The 19,168-nt window shown below is 34.9% G+C and overlaps 1 protein-coding gene across 5 annotated transcripts in view; it reads left to right on the top strand.

The window, feature by feature from the left end:
* The window catches only part of DPH6 (diphthamine biosynthesis 6), a 206,117-nt gene that overhangs the window by 139,563 nt on the left and 47,386 nt on the right, over window positions 1-19,168 (top strand). The gene's annotated exons all lie outside the window — the stretch shown is intronic.

Genomic DNA, 19,168 nt, shown 5'->3' with positions numbered 1-19,168 from the left:
CCTGATAGTATGTAGTACTTGTAGTACTTCTCATGCCACATTTTATTTTTCTTTTAAATAATGTTTATTATAAAATTAAGGCATGTCATATGTAAAAAAAAATCAAACACTATAAAATAATGAAAAATCTTCTAGTGTCACCAAGCCCCAGTTTTTCTGTCCTATCCCAGAACAATCACTCTTTTCTGTTTCTAATGTAGCTCTTCAGAAACATTTTTTGCATATACAAATATATACAAATGTACATATCCATTGTTATCTAAATGAGCACATGCTATATATATTATTTTCTGTATTATATTATGTATATTCTACATATATTATTTACATTTAAGCACATACAAATCTAGGCCATTTATTTCCATAACCTCATTGTGTTCTGTTATATAGCTATGCCAGAATATATTGAACCTATTCTTTATTGATGGACTTTATTGATTCTTTCATGTCTTTTGCTATTATAAATAATACTGGAATGAATATTATTTTACATGTGTTTTGGGGCCATGTATGAGTTTATGTGAGGAATAAAATCATAGAAATGGAAATGCTGGGTCAGAGGGGTATATATGTTTTAAATATTAATAAATATTGAAGAAAGTCCTTTCTAGCTATGAAGGAATAATTTACATAAGAACAACTCTCCCCCAATACAAACAACCAGACAAGTTGTATGAAATGAAAACAAAAATAATTTTTGAAGGCATTCGAGTATTAAAAAGCTGCAATACTTTGAAGAACCAGAATTCCAAACAGAATGGAAGCTCTGAGCATTGCCCCTTTCCCTTTCAAGGTATTTTTTGATTCAGAAATGCTGCAGAGATGTCAAGAAGTTGAAGAGGAAACTTTAGCTGAGAAGCTTAATCAGGTTTTCACTATTTATATGCCTAGGGAGACAAAAATTGGCATTCAGGGAAAACTAAAATGTAATAGACTCGGTTAACCCTCCACGATTTTAGATGGACTCCAGAATGGACTATACCTTAGGAGTAAAGGTAAACCAGAAATAATCCAGCCCTTGCAAATGCTTATATCCAACTTTGAGTCATATCAATAATAGGCTTAATTAAAGTGATCTGATCTTACTTTTTTTTTTAAGTTTTAATTATTATGAGTACATAATAGTTGTATATCTTTGGAGGGTACATATGATGTTTTGATACAGGTATACAATGTATATTAATCAAATCAGGGTAATTGGGGTATCCACCACGTTAGGCATTTGTCATTTCTTTATGTAAGGAACCTTCCAATTCCACTCTTTTAGTTATTTTAAAATATACCCTAACTTATTGTCAATTATTATCATTTTGTTGTACAATCAAATATGGTTCATTCTATCTAACTATATTTTTGCACCCATTTACCATCCCCACATTATCTCCCCCTCCCTGCTACTTTTCCCAGCCTCCAGTAACCATCATTCTATTCTGTGTCTACATGAGATTGATTATTTTAATATTTAGCTCCGACATATGAGTGAGAACATGCAAGATTTGTCTTTCTGTGCTTGGCTTATTTCACCTAACATAATGTTCTCCAGTTCCATCCATGTTGTTGCAAATGGCAGGATTTCATTCTTTTTTGTAGTTATATGATATGCCATTGTGTATATGCATCAATTTCTTTATCCATTCATCCGTTGATAGACATTTAGTTTGATTTCCAAATCTTGGCTATTGTGAATAGTGCTGCAGTAAACATGAGAGTGCAGCTATCTTTTTGATGTACTAAATTCCCTCTTTTGGATGTACACTTAGCAGTGGGATTTCTGGGTCATATGGTAGTTCTATTTTTAGTGTTTTGAGGAACCTCCATACTGTTCTCCATAATGGTTGCACTAATTTACATTCACACCAGTATGCAAGGGTTCCCTTTCTCTGCATCCTTACCAGCATTGGTTATTACTTACCTTTTTGATAAAAGCTATTTTGACTGGGATAAGATATCTCATTGTAGTTTTGATTTGCATTTCTCTGATGACTAATGATGTTGAGCATTTTTTCATATGCCTGTTGGCCATTTATATGTCTTCTTTTAAGAAATATCTATTTAGATGGTTTGCCCATTTTTAATTAGATTATTTGATTGTTTTCTATTGAGTTGTTAGAGCTCCTTATATATTCTAGTTATTAATCCCTTGTCAGATGTGTAGTTTGCAAATATTTTCTCCCATTCTGTGGGTTGACTCTTCTCCTTGTTGATTGTTTCTTTTGCTGTGCAGAAGCTCTTTAGCTTCCTGTGATTCCATTTGTCCAATTTTGCTTTGGTTGCCTGTGCTTTGAAGTATGACTCAAGAAGTCCTTGCCCAGATCAATGTCCTGAAGCATTTCCCTAATATTTTCTTTTAGTAATTTCATAGTTTCAGGTCTTAGATTTAAGTCTTTAATCCATTTTGATTTGATTTTTGTATATGGGAAGAGATAAGAGTCTAGTTTTATTCTTCTGCATATGGATATCCAGTTTTCCCCACACCATTTATTGAAGAGATTGTCCTTTACCCACTGTATGTTCTTGGCTATTTCATCAAAGGTAGGTTCACTATAGATATGTGGATTTATTTCTGGATTCTCCATTATATTCCATTGATCTACGTGTCTGTTTTTGTGCCAGTACCTTGCTGTTTTGATTACTACAGCTCTGTAGTATGATTTAAAGCCAGGTAATGTGATTTTTCCAGTTTTATTCTTTTTGCTCAGGATAGCATTGGCTATTCTGAGTCTTTCATGGTTCCATATAAATTTTAGGATTATTTTTTCTATTTCTGTGAAAAATGTCATTGGTATTTTAATGGGGATTGCACTGAATCTATGGATTGCTTTGAGTATGATGGACATTTTAACAATATTGATTCTTCAATTCCATGGGCATGTAATATCTTCCCATTCATTCTTTTTTATTTTTTTATTCTTTTTTCTCTTCTGTGTATTTTCAAATAGCCTGTCTTCAAGCTCACTAATTCTTTCTTCTGCTTGATCGGTTCTGCTATTGAGAGAGACTCTGATGCATTTCTCATTTTTTCAGTTGAATTTTTCAGCTGTAGAATTTCTGCTTTTTTTTTTTTTTTTATTGTTTCAATCTCTTTGGTAAATTTCTCTGACCAGCTTCTGAATTCCCTCTCTGTGTTGTCTTAAAGTTCATAGAGCCTCTTTAGGACAGCTATTTTGAATTCTTTTTCTGAAAGGTCACATATCTCCATCATTCCAGGATTGGTCACTGATACTTTATTCAGTTCATTTAGTGAGGTCCTGTTTTCCTGAATGTTCTTGATGCTTGTGGATGTTCTTCAATGGCTGGGCATTGAAGAGTTATTTGTTTTAATTTTCACAGTCCAAGCTTGTCTGAACCCATCTTCTTGAAAAGGCTTTCCGGTTATTCAAAGGGAATTGAGTGTTGTGATCTAAGACTTTGTGCACTACAGCCATATCGTTACTGGGAGTGCCCAAAGCCCAGTAATGCTGTGACTCTTGCAGGCTCTTGGTGGTACCACCTTGGTGGATTTGGGTAAGATATGGGAGAATTCTCTGGATTACCAGGCAAAGTCTCTCATTCTCTTCCCTCACTCTCCATGCTGGGCTGCTGGAGTTGGGAGAGGAGTGATATGGGCACTCCCTCATCACCACCACAGCTAGAATTGCAACAGGTCACACCTGAAGCCAGCCCAGTCTCACCCAAAGCCAAGGGTGACTGTTGCCTGGCTACCTCTCATGTTTATTCAAAACCCAAGGGCTCTTTAGTTAGCAGGTGGTGAATCCTGCCAGGACTGAATCCTTCCCTTCAGGGCAGCATGTTTCCTTCTGACCCAGGGTGGGTCTAGAAATGCTGTCCATGAACTAAGGCCTGGAATCAGGGGCCTGAGGAGTCTGCTTGGCACTTAATTTTACTGTGACTGAGCTGTTACGCAAGTTGCTAAACAAAGCCCTCTAAACTTTTCCCCAAGTGGAAGATGACTCTTCCTGAGCCACACTGTCTGGAGTTAGAGGAAGGATGACATAGGCACTGGCTTGGCTGTTGCTGCTGGTTTCTCACTGGGTCATGTGTACCCCAAGTCTACTGGCTCCACGCTAGCACAGCTATAAGAATTGCCCAAGAACTGCAGCGTTTGTGGCCTGGCTGCCTTACAAATTTATTGCAAGCCCCAGGCTGCAACTTGTCAGCATGTTGGGAGGTGGGGGCATTTCCCTCTGGCTGTGCTGGTCTAAATTCTCCGTTCATTGGTACCACAGAATTCTGCCCTGTGCTAGTGTTTCCCTGTGACAAGGCGACCCTGTGTTGCAATGTAAAGTCCCTCAGTCACTTTAATCTGTGTTCCTTTAGGCACACAGATTCTCTTTCCACTTGGTGTGCTGGCATGGCACTGCCGGGAGATAGAAAAGGGGTGGCATGGGCAATGCAAGACTGTCTTTTCTGCCCTTTTCTGTGCCTGTTTCCTTGATATAATGTTAAAACCAGGTACTGTGATCACTTACCTGATTTTTGGTTCTTCCGAAGGTGCTTGTTTGAATGGATAGTTGTTGAATTTGGTGTTTATGCAGAGCGATGATCGCTGGAGGTTTCTATTTGGTTGTTTCACTTTATACACTCCTGATCATATTCTTATTGGCCTCTTTTTTCCCTGGAGAAATAAAACATGATTCAGAGCCTCAAATTATCTGTTAAATACTTTGCTTACAGTTTTCAGCAGGCAATTCAAAATACCAAGCATATCAGGAGATGTGATGAAATAATTAAAAATTAAGAGAAAAATAGATAATAGTCCCAGAGGATATTCACATAACTGAATGATCAGATTTAGACTTTAAAATGACTATGGCTACAGTCATCCGGCTAGCTCAGTCGGTAGAGCATGAGACTCTTAAAATGACTATGGCTAATATGCATAATGAATTGGATGAGAAGAGGAAGTATTTTAGGGAAGATTTGAAATCTATAAGAAATAAACAAATGGAATTCTACAACTTATAATACCTGAAATTAAGAACATAATATTTAATACATGGGTTTGCTAGTAGATTAGTTGTAGCTGTATAGACAAATAATGAACCAGAAGATATAAAATATCTAGACTGAAACACAGAAAATAACAGGATGGATAATAGAGAAAAGAATGTAAGAGATGTAAAGGAGAGGTGTTTTTCATACACATAATTAAAGTTGTAGTTGTTGAGGAGAGAAAGGATAGAGCAGAAGCAATCTTTGAAGAGATTTTACCATAGGACCTAGCTGTAGTTACCTTTGGTGATTTTGACAAGTAGTTTCTCAGGATGATAAAAATTGCCCTAAACAGGAATGAAGGATATTAATGGATAATTGAATATTTTGAACAGGAATTTGTTTTCCTGATAGTTATAAAAAATTACACTAAGCATTCTGTAGGTTGTCTATTTGGTCTGTTAATTATTTCCTTAGCTGTGCAAAAGCTTTTTAATTTAATCAAGTCCCATTTATTTATTTTTGTTGTTGCTGTAATTGCCATTGAGGTCATAGTCATAAATTTTTTGACTAGGCCAATACCTAGAAGAGTTTTTCCTACATTGTCTTCTAGAATTCTTACAGTTTCATGCCTTACTTTTAAGTCTTTTATCCATCTTGAATTAGTTCTCGTGAGTGGTGAGAGATATGGATCCTGTTTCATTCTTCTGTATGTGGCTATCCCATTTTCTCAGCGCAATTTATTGAATACAGCTTCTTTTCCCTAGTGTGTAGTGTTGTCTGCTTTGTCAAAGATCAGATGGCTGCATGTGGATGGTTTTATATCTGGGTTGTCTTTTCTGTTCCATTGGTTTGTGTCTCTATTTTTGTACCAATACCATGCTGTTTTGGTTACTATAGCCTTGTAGTATAGTTTGAAGTCTGGTAATGTGATGTCTTCAGATTTGTTCATTTTGCTTAAGATTGTGTTGGCTATTCAGCCTCTTTTCTGTATCCACATGAAGCATAGAATTATGTTTTCTAGATCTGTGAAATGTGACATTGGTATTTGATGGGGATTGCGTTGAATCTGAAAACACATTGGGTAGTATGGACATTTTAACAGTGTTGATTCTACTGATCCAAGAACATATGTATTTCCAATTGTCTGTGTCATCAGCAATTTTTTTCCTCAGTGTTTTGTAGATATCTTTGTAGAGATATTTTACCTCCTCAGTTAAGTATTAAATATATTCCTAGGTATTTTATTTTCTTTGTAGCTATTGTGAATGGTATTAAGTCTTTGATTTGACACTCAGCTTGACTGTTATTGGTGTATAGAAGTGCTACTGATTTGTGCACATTGATTTTTTGACCCGAGATTTGTTGAATTTATTTATCAAGTCCAGGAGTCTGTTGGTGGGGTCTTTGGAGTTTTCTAGATATAAGAACATATCATTAGTGAAAAACACAGTTTGACCTCCTCTTTCCCAATTTAGATACCCTTTCTTTCTTTCTCTTGCCTGATTGCTCTGGCTAGGACTTCCAGCATTACATTGAATAGAAGCGTTACAATGGACACCCATATCTTGTTCCAGTTCTTAGGGGGAATGCTTTCAACTTTTTCCCATCCAGTATGATGTTGGGGCTGGTTTTGCCATATATGGCTTTTATAATTTTGAGATAGGTTCCTTCTATGCCTAGTTTTTATCATGAAGGCTATTCACAAACTATACATTCTGATAAAGGGCTAATATCCAGGATCTACAAAGAACTCAAATAAATCAATAAGAAACAAACAACATCATTAAAAAGTGGGCAAAAGACATGAATGGAAGTTTTCCAAAGAAGATAGACTAATGGCCTATAAACATATGAAAAAATGCCTAATGTCACTATCATCAGGGAAATGCAAATTAAAACCACAATGAGATACTACCTTACCCCTGTTAAAATGGATTTTATCAAAAAGTCCAAAAACAATAGATGCTGGCATGGATGCAGAGAGAAAGACTACTTATACACTGTTGGTGGGACTGCAAATTAGTACAACTTCTATGGAAAACAGTATGGAGATTCCTCAGAGAACTAAAAGTAGATTTACCATTCAATCCAGAAATCCCACTACTGGGTATCTACACAAAGGAAAAGAATTCATTTTATGAAAAAGATACCTGCACTCAAATGTTTATTGCAGCACAATTCACAATTGCAAAGATGTGGAATCATCCTCTGTGCCCATCAATTCATGAGTGGGTTAACAAAATGTGCTATATGTATGCTATGGAGTACTACTCAGCCATAAAAAGGATGATGAATTAATGCCTTTTGCAACAATTTGGATGGAACTGGAGACCATAATCCTAAGTGAAGTATCTAATGAATGAAAAAACAAACACCACATGTACTCACTATTAAAATGCAACTAACCATTGAGCACACATGTGGAGAGAGGGAAGTAAACCTCAGTGGAAATCAAGCCAGGGGGTAGCTAGTAGGAGGCATGGGTGAAAACCTACCTAACGGGTATAGTGAACACTATTTGGATGGTGGGCATGTTTATAGCACTGACTCAAGTGATCCATGTAACCAAAAACATTTGTACCCCCTTAATATTTTGAAATTAAAAAAATAAAATAAATTACACAAGGCAGTATGAGTGTCTCTGTCTTCTATCTTTTTCTCTTACTTTTTCATAGAAAACTATTTTGTGTGAATATGAGCACAAAAACTATATGATCATTTCAATTGGTGCTGAAAAGCATTCAATAAAATTTAATATCCCTTCATGATAAAAACTCTCAAAAAACTGAGTATAGAAGCAACTTACCTCAACATGATAAAAGCCACATATGACAGACCCACCATAAGTATCATACTCAATGGGGAAAAATTGAAAGCCTTTCCTCTAAGATCTGGAACAGGACAAGGATACCCACTTTCACCGCTGTTATTCAACACAGTATTAGAAGTTCTAGCTAGAACAATCAGACAAAAGAAAGAAACAGGCTGGGCGCAGTGGCTCATGCCTGTAATCCTACCACTCGGAGCTAAGGTAGGAGGATTGCTTGAGCTTAGGAGTTCGAGACCAGCCTGAGCAAGAGCAAGACCCCATCTTCTAAAAATAGAAAAAATTAGCCAAGTGTTGTTTCTTTCATTTTTGCATATGCTCATAAAGAGGCTCAATGAGTTGCCTAATGTTTCCAGAGCACAGTGATTCTAATATTAAAGCAGAATGATTCATCTGTCAAACTTTATCTTCTTTCTGCACTTAGAAGGTATGATTTAACTTATTACCTATGATTCTATCTTTTGCATTATTACTTAAGACAAATCAGATAGTAAGGAATGCCTATTATCTCCTTATCTTTATGAATGATGTGATTAATCTTATTAAGTGAGATAAAAGATAAACCACACATTCATTTTTCAATTTGTTGACACAACTCTCATAAATAGTTAAGGAATCCAAAAGAGGGAGAGAAAACAGGCAACCTTTAAACATGTAGGAGGTGGGGAAAATAAGCCTAAGTAGATGAGAACTCATTTTATTCATCTGCCTCAATGCTCCTGAGACACTTCTTATGTACCCTTTGTGTAATGTGGGTAGACATGACTTGTTAGCAAATATATCAATGTTTTAATATATTACTATATCTAAGAGTTAATATTTTTTAATTAGGGGAAGTTTTGTATATTATAATGATTTCTCTTGTAGAAATTAATATTTATACATTTTAATTAAGGGAAATTTTACATATTATAATGCTGTCCTTTGCAGAAATTAATACTTAATTGTGGGAAGTACAGAAGACAGGTTGGTGGCAGGGATGGTAGAGAGAAAGTAATACCTTTGGGCAAGAGTCCTTCTCATAGATCATTCAGATTACATGGAGTAAGAGGCAGTGTGGGACAGTGATCAGCAAGGCATTACTGTAGCCAGATGCCCAAGATTGAATCCTTGGTCTAGTTCTTACATGAAATGTTGATATAGTTAGTTTACCATGTGCAAAATGGAAGTAATAACAAACAATGAAACAGTGTATGAGGTGTTTAGCTCAGTATCTGGCACATTCTAAGTGCTCAATAAAAGTTAGCAATGTTTACTGTTTCAAGTCAGGTCTGCCATGACTGAAGAAAACTTGGGAAACTTTCTGCTTTCCAAAATACATCAAAAACTAAGTAAATGCTATAATTGGAATAATATTTAATACTGTCAAATGATTGTTAAATGGCATGTATCAACATGGAAGGTAATAATCCTAACAGAAAATGAGCAAAGCTATGGAGAATCATTACACAGAAGAGAATGTCTCAAAACTTAATATGGATATGAAGAGATACTCAAACTGATTTAGTAATCAGGGAAAAAATACAAATTAAAGCAACAGGGAGATGTTACTTTTTACCAGTTTGTCTGGCAAAATGTAGACAGCTGGATAAAGTTATTTGTTGACAGGACTGCCTTTTTAGAACCCCTCTAAGAATATAAACTGGTACTTTCATTCTGGAAGACAATCTTGCAATACCTAGATTAAATATCCCTATCCTCCTTAATGTAGCAATTCTCCTGTCAGTCCATAAGGGGACATTTAATGAGAATAATGAGAATAGTCTTTGCAGGGTTTTTGATGCAGATGTTTTTGATGGTGGTGGGGTCGTTGGAGGCAATACAGTTGTCTATTCCCAGGAAAGTTAATAATTAAAACGCAGTGGGTACACATCATATAGTACAAGTCAGCAGTTAGAAAAATATACTTGATAAACACAGCAACAACAGTACTGAGTGAAAACAATTAACATTTAAATAAATTCAAAATACAGACATACAGAATAATACATTTGCAATGACATACATGTTAAATACTTTAAGATGTTTGCCTGTGGTTAGGGAAAAAATGGGTATAAGGAATGGAAATAAATGGAAAATTCTAAAAACAGAAAAATAAAAATACCTACCTTCCACTGAAAATTTGAAATATAATAAAATATAGGGAGGCAAATAAAAATCATAGTTCTATTGCCCCATGTTGCACACTGTAGACATATTGGTGTATTCCCTAATGGTTTACTTCCTGAGAATTTTTTTATATACAAGTCTATGTAGTTAAATACTTGTACATATTTTATTTACATAATGAGTTTCAATCATACATGCAATTTTGTCTTCATTTTTCTTCTAACATGATGTCGTGTCCACTTTCCCACATAACTAAGTATACTTTGAAAATACATTAATTAATGGCTGTGTAGATTCTATCATATTTGTATTCTACATATGAATGTATGACACATTTACATATATTACATAATACATGACATATTTACATATAATGCTATATTCATATATCTTTTTGAAAATATTTGTTATTTCTAAGTTATAAATCATATGATTATAATATTTTCTAATAAATCTTCTTGCACATTTCTGGTTATTATTTTCTTAAGATAAATTCCTAAGAATGTAATTTCTGGGTTAAAGAATGCAACAGCTTTAAGGTTTGTACATTTATTGCTTTACATTAACATGAAATAATTTAGCCATTCCTTCTTAAACTTCTGCAGGTTCTTAAAATTATCATCTTATAAGTGAACAATGGATTCTATAATGACTTTATCTTTTGTGGGTTTTTTTCCCCCAAAGACTACTTTCTTATTGTTTGAAAAAGTAGATGAATTTTAATATAAGTTGCATCAAATTTTAAAGGTTTGGAACTATTTTTTAAGTAGTTTCCCTGTTTATTAAGAGTATTTTTATTTTGTGATGTTTTAAAATGTTTGTCAAACTTTATATTCTCAAATCATCCTTCAATCTTTGATACAGAAACAACTATCTGTGTCTTTACCTCCTTTCGTTTCACCAGCTCACTTTCATCTCTTATAGTGAAATTTTTGATATTTACCTCCCTGTCTGTCAATTGGATGTTTGTATTACTGCTTCATGGTTCCCCTCCCCTAATATTAGCATTCTTTATTGACTTCCCATTCTGAAATGTACAGATTTGGATGTCTTCACTCCCTTAGCCTCCATCACATACGTGTTCTTTTTCGCTTCTTCCATCTTCCCATAGGATTATACTGCAATTCTGATTGGATCAATATTCAGTGTTTATATTGCAATAACTGTGAAATCCCAATACACAGCTGAGTCAGGTAATAAACTCTGGTAATAAACCATTCCTTTCCTGTACAACTTTTTATTTTTTCCCTTGAGTAAATAGTTGTCTTGTTTTCTTCATTTATTTAGTATTCTTTGTACTTATCAGTATTTCAACGTTACATTCATTGCCAGTTTTCTAATCTCTTATTCAGATGTTCAGATATATGAAGTACTTTGTCAGCGTCTTCATTCTGAAGAAGTCTTCTTTCCAGAGCTTCTGACTTTGTCTAATCTGGACCAGTTTCTCTCTATGCATGTTATAAGGCTGACATCCTGGCATGTCTGCATCATCCTGGGGTTCCCTTTACCTTCCTCCTTCTGTGCTGGAGTCTTTATTGTCTGGATCCAGTGCCTTTTTTTCTTTTTTTGTTTTGTTTTGTTTACTCTTATTTTTGTGAGGCACATTTTCTAAGAGATTTTGAAGAAAGGGCCCATAGGACAAAGGCAATATATGTAACCTAAACATTTGTACCCCTGTAATATGCTGAAATAAAAAAATAAAATAAAATAAAAAATAAGAAAAAAAAGGTCCCATAGGAGGTAAATATTTTGAGACTATGTATATTTCAAAATGTAGTCATTATTTCCTCACATATGATTGGTGTTCTTTCACAAGTCATGTAATTCTCTTTTTGGAATAATTTTCCTGCTGGATGATAGTATTTTGTCATTGCCTTGTAGTTTGGTATGCTGTTGAGAAGCCCAAAGCCATTCTGATTCCTATTTGTATGTGACTTTCTCTGTCTGTCCATTTCCTCTGTGGAAATGTGTAGGATATTTTCCCCCTAGAATTGTAAAATCTTATGTGATTTATGTGTCTTGGGTGTGTATATTTTTATTTACTGTGCTGGGATAGGAAGAACTTTCAGTTTGAAAATTTCAGTTCTAGGAAATTTTCTTGAATTATTTCATTGGTGTTTAACCTCCCCCTTGGCTTTGCTTCTGAAATTCCTATTATTCCTATTATATAAATTCATATTTATTCCAATTATTCACATGTTATTTAATATTTAATTCTTCTCTCCTAATTTTTATCTAATTCATTTTTTGCTCTTTTCTAGGAGAATTTCTCAGTTTATTTTCTGATCTTTCAACTGAGTTTTTCATACCATATTTTCAATTGTAAAAAGCTCATTTTTTGTTTCCTGAATGTTTTTTTAAATCTATAATATTCCAACCTAATTTTAATATATTCTCTAATCTCTTAATATTAATAATAGCCTTTGTTTTAGTTTTCTTCTCCGTTACATGTTTTAGTTTTCTGTTTTTATTGTTTGCTTTAGTCTCTAACTTTCATTTTAGAGGTGTTGCTCAGATTTATGATAATCTGTAGTATTATGCTCATATTTAAGAGTAGGGAGCCTAAGAATTTGATTGTAAGCACTAGGTATGTGTATGGGCTTTCTGACCTTTAGTTTCACTATAGAGAAATCTGAAGAAAAAACAAACTGTTTTTTTTTTTTTTTTCCTCTACTCTCACACCACACTGAACACTTCTGACACCAGATGTGTTGAGAATTTTTCCACACATACCAGGCAATTCTCCAGCATATACCAACTGGCTATATCCTACAGTTCAGTTCCATTCTAATACTGTCTACTTGGAGATAGTGTCAGATCCCACAGGTTAAGGTCTCGGTGCCACAAGACTTTAGATGTTAATTCCAAGTAGTAAGTTGTCACCTATACTTCTGACTGACTGGCTATAAATCAAAGATTCCCACAACCTCTTCCTTAAGTTCTATAAATTTGTTAGAACAACTCACAGACTCAGGGAAACACTTGACTTACATTTACTGGCATAGTAGAGAATACAGATGAACAGCCAGTTGAAGAGATACACAGGGCAAGATATGTGAGAAGGGGCATCACCCTCCAGGCAACTCCACGTGTTTAGCTATCTGGAAGCTTTCTGAACCCTGTCCTTTTGGGTTTTTATGGAGGCTTCATTACATAGGCATGATTGCATCATTGACCACTGGTAATCAACTCAACCTTCAGCACCTGTCCCTTTCTGGGCAGTTTGGAGGGTGAGGCTGAAAGTTCCAATCCTCTAATCAGAGAGTTGTTTCCCCTGGCAACCAGCCTTCATGCTGAGGATTTCCAGGAGCCTACCAAGAGTCACCACAATAGAACAAAAGATGTTCCTATGACCCAGGAAATTCTAAGAAATTTAGGAGCTCTATGTCAGACACTCCTATCACTTGGGAAATTGCAAAGGTTTTAGGAGCTCTGTGTCAGGAACTGGGGTCAAAGACCAAATATTAGAACAAAAGATTTCCCTGGCACTCCTATCTATGAGGATATTAGGAGTTCTGTCTCAGAAACCGAGGGCAGAGAACAGGTATTTATTTCTTATTCTATCACAATATCACAGGAAGTATAGCTAAGCCATTTAATCTGAGCTAGTCATATTCCAAAAAGGATTCTCCATGTTCCTGTCTTGAAGATGAAAGCATACTGTAATTTGTTTTTTTCTTGGAGTGGGAAAAATGGCTACAGGCCTCAAAACCTTGTATGTATACACTAATTGATTCCCTCTATTTATAGTGTAGTAGCTCTGCCCTCAGTTGTGTCTCATTTCTCTCAGGCCAGTTCCTCATTTCACCCTCTGCAGAGAATAAACCTCTTGTTTTCTGCCAGGATGGAAGAGAAGCAGTTGCTAGCCTAGAGGGAGGGGATCTAAGAATTTGACTGCTTGTTAAACAGACTGTTGATCAATCCTTCTTACTTTAGTGCCCTTTTTCTTTCCCCCTCACTTCCAGAGGCACCTGGTGCCACCGATTCCTTGACCTTTTGGTTATTCTATTGTGTAAATCGTGTTGGTTCTCAGTCTTCACTGCTGTTGGCCTAGGGCTCAGTGTTGTTGGTTCTAAAAAAAGGTTGATGCTGTCACCTTCTCTCCAGTGTTTTCCGTCTTTGTGGGTTTATGGCCTTTTTATGAAATACCATGCAGTAATATTTTAAAAGTGAGTCTCTTTACCAGCAGCATTTACACTTTAATCAAGGTATTTCTTAAGATCATCTAAGTAAAAGTTATCTGCTAGATAGAAGAGCAAAATCATATTATATTTTTTTTAAATTGGGAGTATATAGATTTGGTTGATTTTTCTAGGCCAGCTCACAAAGAATTGGGATATCTTACCTCTAGCCTTGAGTCAAAGATAAACAGGTATGTGTGTGATATTTAAGAAGCATATCATTCTGCTGGGTGCTATGAGAGCTAAACCAGGAAAATTGTGACTCAAATTTCAAGTTTAAAGATTGCGATAGAATGTATTCATTACTCAAGAAGGAGTTATGTCTATTTAAATAGGACACCTATTTAAAAATACAGACTTCCTTTCCTGAATTACTTCCTACCTCATAAGAGATTAGATCTAGTTTCAGAGACAAATCTCTGAACTTAAAATATTGTATTTGGGAAAAAAGAATTGCAATTGGGGGCATACATGCAGTCACAGTTGTCTTGGGTATGTCTGAAGAACAAAGAGGAGGTTGGAGGTTTTGTACAAAGGAGATATGTTTCATATTGCTCTTTGTGTTATGTTACTGGCATTCGTAAAGTTCCAAGGGACGAACAAGCTCTGGCTGGTGAGGGACAGTGGTGGGCAAAGTTAATCCTACAGTTGCAGCGAGTCGTTTCAGCAGTTACAGATAAAACTTGTCTCAAGTTACAAAAGGCAATTTTAGCAGCTGAACTTGCAGAGAATTACATTTGGGGAGCCATGGTATGTGTCCTAAATGCTTTTTCCCCCTTTGGCCTCTTGACTCTGTTTTACCTGGGTATGACAAGAATGACCCAATTCATATGATCAACTTTCACAACATTTTCTTCTCTCACTTCTATAGAAGTTAACTAGCCTTCCTCATAGTTTTAAGAAAAGCACAATTTACAATCCCAGTTACCTATGTCTTAAACAAAAAACAAAAGGGAAAGATGATTTCACCAAAACTGATTTAATGTTGTAAGTGAAAAAGATAGAATTTTAAGCCTTGCTCCCTGCAGTGTTGACTTTATGGGAAAAAAACACCTTTAATGGACCTTGGCAGTCAAGAGGAGAAAGAACATCTTTGAGAGCAGATTTTGAATTTTGAACATAACTGAGTTGGAAGGATATATAAAACTTTATGGTGGAGATGTCCAATGGCTAATATAAATAAAAAGTATATGGTGTATTAAAATGTATTCTAAGTAAAAAATATGTACCACAGGATTTCAAAGAAAAAAAATTACATGTTGTTGAGAGAATTCAGAATAACTTCAGAGATAAATTGATAGCCATAATGGGCTTGAAAGATAGATAGGAATTTTGACTGACTGGTTTGTATAAGTAAGGGAACAATTTATACCAACACATTTAGAATGTGAACAAAACAGGCCTTGCTAAGTTCCATCCAGTTTATTGTCATTAGATCAATTTTGTCCTCTAACCATACTTCAATATGACTCTTCAAAAAAAACAGTTTTTCCTGTTTCTTTGGATCTTCATTTCCTTATAAAGGCTCTCATGTCATAAAATTTATTAAATAAACTTATATGGTTTTTCTCTTGTTAATTTTTCTTTTGTCATAGTGTCCTCAACCATGAACCTTATGATGGATAAAGAAAAGATAATCATCTTCTTCTGTACAGTTTTCAGCCTCCTAAAAATATCTCTCAAAATACCTACCCTCTCCTCTCTATCCCAACTGATACTCTCCAGTTGGCAAACCTTCACCTCTTATCTAGATTCCTTCAGCAACTTCTGAGTTCTTTTTGCTTCTAGACTTACACTCCCTCCAGCCGTTCTCCATTGTACAACCAAAAGTATGTTTCTAAAATACAGATGCAATCAGGTCAGTTTTCTGCTTAAAACCTCTCCATGGGCTCTACTGACCTTAGGATAATGATTTAGAATAGATTTTGAAGTCCCATAAAATCTGTCCTCTTTCTGGCTTTTCAGCCTCAACTCACTGCCATTACTCATCTAATAATGCTCCAGCTATGCCAAATTTATTTCAATTTCTAGTACCCATAATGTGCTCTGGAACTTAACACATGCTGTTTCTTCTGAAATACTCTTTCCTTCTTTCCTACCTTCTTTCTTCCTCCCTCCACCCTTTCCTGGTTAACTTATCCTTCAGATCTCAGTTTAAGTTGTACTTACTTTGAGAAGTCTTTTGGATTCCTTCTAGTTGGGTCCACTGCTTTAATTCTGACAGCATTTCATGCATCTGCTAAAGTAATCACTACTCTTTATTGTAATTGTTTGTTTAACTTTCTGTCTACACCTCCAGACAGTAAGCTGCTTTATGTAGGATACATGCAGAATGAAATTATCTTGTATATTAAGAACACCATTTATAAAATGAAATCATTATGGTTTTTGTAAACTTCATTGTTTCTTCTAGGTGGGAGTGGAAGGTGAAGAAGTACGATTTGATTTGGCCTTTATTTTTTTTTCGTTTTTAAAATAACTAACAATTAAATGAGGCTAGTTTAAAAGAAAAAATTCTTTTTGTAATAAGAAATTCTTGCAATTATGGTTATTACAATGTTTTAAAGATAATAAAGTAAGCAGGGAAGTCATGATGCTCTTAACCTTTTCAGTTCATTAATCAATAGCATTAAAATGGAGTTATTATTGATATGAATATTTATCTATATAAATAAGTGTGCCAGGAAAAACAGATTCATATAAGTCATTTCCTTTTAATTTATGAGGAATTCACTTTTAAAGTGCTGAGACTCCAAAGCATTTATGTAAGCCATGAAAGGACCCAAGTCAGCCACATCTGTTCAAATGTTTTTTAAAAAGCTTACTTTAACAATAGTTAGATGGAAAACCAATGTTCACTTTCTCTAAAAATTTTACCTAAAATAGAACATAGCACAATTTAGATATATGTGAAACAGTGAACATACTTTGATACATGAAAATTATATTGTATATGAAAATTATATTAAGAAATAAGTAAAAAATGACCTTGTCGATTTATTTTAAATATTTCAGGTGTTAGAAAACAGCAACATATTTCTTAACCAAGCACACTACAGACAAAAGAGCAAGTATATTAATCTTGTCCAGTAGCTATCTGGTCTGTATCATTTTCTGTGTAACATTCCCTGAATGGTTAAAAACTGGGGAAAAAGTACTGGCATCACTGATTTGATGGCTAATAAGATAAACATTGACTATCAGGTGTGAGTATTATCCACTGTTTTAAATCTCCAAAAATACAGGATTTTGATCTATCCTATTTCTGAGGTTAGAGAAAAAGAAGTCAGTAACTTTCTCCTCACTTTTACAGTCATGCATAACAACATTTCTGTCAAAGATGAACTACATATATGATGGTAGTCCCATAAAATTATAATGGAGCTGAAAAATTCCTATCACTAGGTATTTGCTATACTCTACTTTTTATTATGATTTTTGAGTGTAGTCTTCCTATTTATAAAAGAAAAAGTTAACTGTAAAACAGCCTCAGGCAGGCTCTTCAGGAAGTATTACAGAAGAAGGCATTGTTATCATAGGAGGTGACACCTCCATACATGTTACTGCTCCTGTGAGCCCTTCTAGTAGAACAAGATGCAGAAGTGTAAGAAAGTGATGTTGATATCCTGCCCCTGTGTTTGCCTAGGCTAATATGGGCGTTTGTGTTTTTGTTTTTAACAAAAAAGTTCAAGAAGTTAAAAAAAAATATTTTTAAAAATAGAAAAAAGCTTATAGAATAAGGATATAAAGAAAGAAAATACTTTTGTGCAACAGAACAATGTGTTTGTGTTTTAAGTAAGTGTTATTACAGAAGAATCAAAAAGGCAAAAAAAAAATTAAAAGTTTTTTAAGTAAAAAAGTTAGAGTAAGCTAAGGTTAATTTATTAGTGCAATAAGAAAATTTTTTTATAAATTTAGTGTAGCCTAAGTGTACAGTGTTTATAAAGTCTACAGTAGTGTACAGAAGTATCCTAGGCCTTCACATTCACTCACCACTGACTCACCCAGAGCAATTTTTAGTCCTGTGAGCTCCATTCATGATAAATACCCTATACAGGTATACCATTTTTTATCTTTTATACTATATTTTTACTGTACCTTTTCTATGCTTAGATATGTTTACATACACAAATGCTTACCATTGTTTTATAGTTGCCTACAATATTCAGTACAATAACATGCTGTATAGGTTTGTATGTGTCATCTTATTTAATACAACACCCCCATAACAGTAGGTATTACATACAAAAACTGAGATTCAGAAAAGTTACGCAATTCCTCCAAGGTCCCATGGCCAATAAGTAATGGAGCCTGGATATCAGCCTAGATTTATCTACTCCTGATTTTCCATTTCTGCGAAAACTAACAGTAACTGTTCATGAATTTTGTCTACCTTTTAACATATTTATAATAGTTATTTCCTTGTCTACTAAGTCTGATATTTAATTAATGTATCAGTCTGTTTCTATTTTGTTTGTTTGGGCTTTTTTCTCTTGATTAAAGGTAAAATTTTGTCATTTTTTTGACATTTTTTAAGATAATTTATGGTAGACATGGAATAAAAAAAGAACAGTAGAAACTTAATAAATACCATTTACTCCAGAAAAAGCCACACCCCTTTCTCTGTCTGGCAGCTAGTCTAGGGTATTTATTTTCCTCAGTCTCATTTCCAGTTGAGGTTAATCTGGTCTGAGTTGCATTTTATTTCAATTTGCTACTTGTTTCAGATGCTTTCAGAGCATGATGAGAACTCTTCTTTCATGAGGGCTTGGAATCTAAGCTCCAGTGAGTCTAGAGATCTCCAGCCCCACCACCAACTGCACACCTTACAGACAGTCTTGTCACTGGTATTTTGTGCCTCTTCAGAGGCTTACTGCTCTCAATCTCTCCCCATCTCTCCAAACCTTGGGAGACATCTCTCAGTCCTCCTGCCCTGTCCTCAGGCTTTTTAGTACAGTGAAAGCTCAGTAGAAAAAATTTAATGGGCAGGTGTTTCCAAGGGGATCTGTCCCCTCTCTCCTACCCTGGCTCCAGCCTTCTGCCTGTAGCCACGGTTTGCCTTGGATAAGGCTCTGTGGGAAAGAATTGGCAGGCTATACAGACTTTTTGGGTCTCC

Source organism: Lemur catta, chromosome 1 (assembly GCF_020740605.2).
Source record: "Lemur catta isolate mLemCat1 chromosome 1, mLemCat1.pri, whole genome shotgun sequence".
Lineage (NCBI taxonomy): Eukaryota > Metazoa > Chordata > Mammalia > Primates > Lemuridae > Lemur > Lemur catta.
Note: the sequence above shows the minus strand (reverse complement) of the source record. Positions and strands in the feature narration are given on the sequence as shown.